Source organism: Colletes gigas, unplaced genomic scaffold, assembly GCF_013123115.1.
Source record: "Colletes gigas isolate AHSC1104 unplaced genomic scaffold, ASM1312311v1 Colletes_gigas_Sc00019, whole genome shotgun sequence".
Taxonomy (NCBI): domain Eukaryota; kingdom Metazoa; phylum Arthropoda; class Insecta; order Hymenoptera; family Colletidae; genus Colletes; species Colletes gigas.
In genome coordinates this window covers 2605750-2610411 of record NW_025106648.1, presented here as the reverse complement: position 1 = coordinate 2610411, position 4662 = coordinate 2605750, and the positions used below count along the sequence as shown (strand labels likewise).

Below are 4662 nucleotides of genomic sequence, written 5' to 3'. Positions count from 1 at the left end.
ATTTATTTTTCATGCCGAATTATCTCCATTTCGCTTGTTTCGAAATTACGCAGCACTCCGTATTAAATATCATATTGCAAACATTGCTTTCTCAAGTTTAGGTAACATTAAATGGTTTATATCAATCATTTTTGGGCACTCGTATAATAAAATGTGTAATTGGGATAATCAACATGAGTTTGAGAGCACTCCTTACCGAATGCGAAACAAGTTACTTTATTGAAACTCAATAATTTGTACATATTAATAAAATATATTCTAATTTCACAATTTTAACATATTACTTATGCTACTGTAATCGATGTTTACGTTACATAATTTGTGTCTTCCCTGTATTTTATTAATTACATATTCTGGTTCATTTAACTGTATCGTTCTTGTTTCGCTTGTACTTTTTAGAATTTGCAACTGTTTATTTTCGTTTCGACATATCTCACTCATTGAATGTATACAAAAGGATTATTTACTTATTATTATACATACATCCAAATCACATAAAACTTTTTCTAATTTACACATTTCGCATATACTCTTAATTTGATTCGACCAAGATACTTCTTTATCATCCTTAATGCTGTATTATCAAAGGTTCGTAATACAATTTTATAATGCAATAAAACATATACTCTTAGTTAATTGAGCTTCTTCATCCCTAATAAAAAATGTTTATTTATTTTATTTCCAACGACAAATATTAAAAGTTATTGATTTGTATTTACCATTAGATTAAAATGAATTTGTTGTTTTGGGCGACACAACATAATTATTTATTTTTCTTCTCTTCCTTGTAAACCTGCAAGAGCACACTCTGTCTCTCAAACAAAGAAGAGTCGTAGTGTAAAGGTAGAAATCGAGTCTGATGTGAATCACAATGAGAAAATCGACCTTCAGCGACCGACAGACAATGAATTCTATTCAATCACAATTGTTGAGTATCGATCAGAGTCATTGATTGTGTTCAGACCTAGCATCTTGGCGTAGTTGTAGTTAAATCGTACAATGGTGTATTACATTATTCTTATACAGAGTTTACATTTATTGTTATAGGCGTAAACTTAATCATCCTATAGAGTTCATAAAAAGAAGTAGATAGATTTGAATAAACTTACATCAAAAATTAATTTAGAGATAATTCTTACAATTTAATTTCTAAACTTTATTTAAACAATACAACGTAAAAGCTGTATTGACTGTCGACCAGGGCTGGACAAATTTTATTAACGAATAACGAATAAACATTTTGAATTTATTTGTAAACTAGTTTTTCGATAAAAGCAACGTAATTTTGAATCAATTTAATAAAACGTAACAGAAGTACTTTGTACATATATCAATTTTGGATGCGAAAGTTTTTTCTTTTTTTTTGGATTATGTTCCGAAAAGTTTGAAAATCAATATAGTAGAGAATGATATGTCGAAAGATAAAAACAAATTATATTAATATATGTTTATCTTATTACAATGTTATGAACCCTGTCGTGTTTTACGGAACGTAAGTAACTGCGTCTCCGATGGGGTTTATAACTTCTCCAGCGCTATTGGCTACACACTTAGCTGCGTACGTAGAGCAAACAAGACCTGGACAGCAGTCGTCAGATATTTGACACTGAAATGGTATGAATATGTAATAAATAAATATCATAGATTGGGGATAGTATAGAGTATGTATAGAGTATCTATCTTAATGGTATTCACGATTTTCGAACAACAATAATTTCATCGGAGAATATTGAAATTGGAATTGAGTAATCTCAAAATGTCTACATTATGATATTATTCAGTTATTTTTTTTTAAATAGTACATTTTCCTTGACCTTTGTATAAAAACCAGTATTATTTCTTCCTCTTTGTGTGTTAAAGATAACATGTAATGCTAGTTTCATCGACATTTAACAGAGAAGGAATCTGGTAAGCGTATAATTGCTCAATTTGGAAATTGTAGATTAAATCAGCCGTAGCTATAAATGGTAAACTGAGACTCAATGTTTAATCACTCAATTAAAAGTCCAATATTACTGTTACTTTCACTGTATTGTATACTGTATGTTATGAGATATCCACGTTTAGGAAATAATAACATATATTTGTATCTCGCCTTTGTATCCACACGTATATCTTTGTTTTTAATTTTTTCCTTTTATTCAAATCTAATTCCGTAACGTTTGCAAGTTCGGTGCGACAAAGAGGTTATATTTAATAAAAAATAAAAGTGGTGGTAGCGAAACTTACAAAAGGAACAAACGATGAAATTAATAACATATTGATATGAAATAGTGATGATGTAAATGTATTTGTTAGATACAAAAATGACTTATTTTTTGCTTAAGGTTTTATTATCTACTTGATAAATACGTAGCTAAAGGGAATTTCACAGTACTGAATTGCATTAAATTAAATAAATGTAAATCTCATTCTTAAATTACTCTTACTTCCAAAAACAAGCTTATCTACCATCAATTATAATTATCAAAGTGTTTTAAGAACAGGAAGTTGTAACATACATGAATTAAGTTAGTTTTTCTCGTCATAGTTTTGAGCACTTTAATTATATCAGAATATTATTATTCGAAGAGAAAATTGTTTTATATTTAAAAATAAAAAATGTTCATGATAATGTAAGCAATTTTAATAAAGTAGAAATAATTGTCTGGCCATAAGTCAAGAAAAAAGATATTTTTACGCATCGTATTCGTAGTTGTCATTTTGCTTATTAAAATTTTCATATTTCAAATGTGATATTACAAAAACAAGCTTACATTTTCCAGCTGTTGTTGGCATGTTGCTTGAGCGGTATCGCAAGTAACAATAGCAATCGCTATTAGGATGACGTAGATGAATATCGCGATTTTCATTGTATAGCGTACAGGCTTCGCAACTGTAATCATTATTGAAAGTAATTAAAGAAATACAAGAAACGATATATCAGTAACAGCACATGCTTATGTTAGGAATGTAATTTTTAAAGAAAGCAAATATTTCTCAATCGTTTTTTATATTTATAAATATGCATTCAATTTTTCCTTCTTAGTTCAAAATAATAAAACTTGATTAAAATTGTCCATTGTTTCAGTTAGCTTTAGCTAAAATTTTCATGTTCTTCTGTATTTTTACAATCGTTTTTAACGTTAAATTTGTACGTCACAAAACACAGTGAAATTGGAACATTAATGCAATTACGTATATTTCTAGAAAAATGTGATGCTTTTACCGTTTGGAAAAGATTTTCAATGGGTGTTTGAATGTATGGTGTAATAAGGCAGATAATGCGTATATTAAAAATTCTTTATCGAACGAAATATTTATTTGAATAATAGCACTTCTCGGTATTATATCACATTTGATATGGATTGTCTGTAGAAAATGAAATATTCAACGTAGGATTCTTAAATATTCGTTGAATATTCTGGAGCCTTTTTAATAAAAATAGCTCGTAAATAGAAGTGTTTACACTAAAGTTTAAAGTCGTTTTTAGTGGAACTACATTTTTAAATCTCTTTGACAAAATTCAACACAATGTTTTTAATAAAAAAAATTATTAAATGATAGAGTAAAAAGAATTAAACTTAAATATGATTTAATTATTTTTTATCAAAATATAAATAGTAAATTCACTATCTTTTAATATAAAATAAACTTGATATCAGTAACAATTTTTTATGCCGCTCACAATAATTTTCTCCATTTTCGAGCTATTTTATTTTTTCTGGTACGGACTATAGTCACATTTATGTTAAATAAGAATTTTGTCACGCTTCTGTTTAGAATTAGGAAAGCAAGAGTTATCGTGCCAACCATGAACGTAATATTAACCAACGTTACAAACTTCAAATCAGGCAGACACCTTAAGTAAAACATTATTTGAAACACTGATATATCATTTCATATAGTGAACAATTAGAAAAGATCAATCATTTGATTAAACTGTAAAGTACAGATATCGCTCATCTGCAAAGAACTTAATGCATTATGTGCCAGTATCCAACCTTACAATGTTTATGAAGCACACAGAAAAAAGAACAATTATTGTTGTTAATATTTATTTCAGTGTAAAAATTTGGTACATCAAACATTAAGAAATCTTAAAAATGTTAGATGTTTATCACAAGTTATTTTTAATCTCACGTAAAACTTAAAGCATACGTAAAGACGTTGAATAGATAATTTTCATGAACAATACGTATTTGATATAATTATAATTTTTCTTGCTATAAGTGCCGGAAAGAGAACGTATATATTCAAAATGATTTCTTAAGATCTATTAAGTTTCTAAACCATGCCTAAAGTGAAAGTAATTTTATATGTATTTCTACTTACGGGAAACTCAATTGTTCGTATAGAAATTCCTTCGGTACTGCCTTGAAAAGTCGTGGTCGCTGAATTTATACAAAACTAATCAGATAGTAATGACTGACATACACGTGTTAACGTATAATTTCATTACATTATTGATAAACAAAGTTCAATAATTGCGTTATATCAATGTGTACGTACATATGTAGACGTTACTTTGTAGCCTCCATATGTGTTTGTAAATGGATAAGAGAACCTTGAATATTTCCAACAATTATTTTGTTCTTTTCAATATTAAAAGTATCACTTTGTGGCCTCCATACAGGGTGTCCACGCTAAAGTATGACAGTCGCAATATTTCAATAACTATTG

At 28.1% G+C, this 4662-nt stretch overlaps 1 long non-coding RNA gene across 1 annotated transcript; it reads right to left on the bottom strand.

The window, feature by feature from the left end:
- Positions 1–321: 321 nt before the first annotated feature.
- Positions 322–4390, bottom strand: LOC122400630. Its single transcript, XR_006259363.1, has 3 exons — positions 4315–4390; positions 2757–2875; positions 322–1606 (listed from the first exon to the last, which is right to left on the bottom strand). It is a non-coding gene; the product is annotated as an uncharacterized LOC122400630 (long non-coding RNA).
- Between the last annotated feature and the right edge of the window lie 272 nt (positions 4391–4662).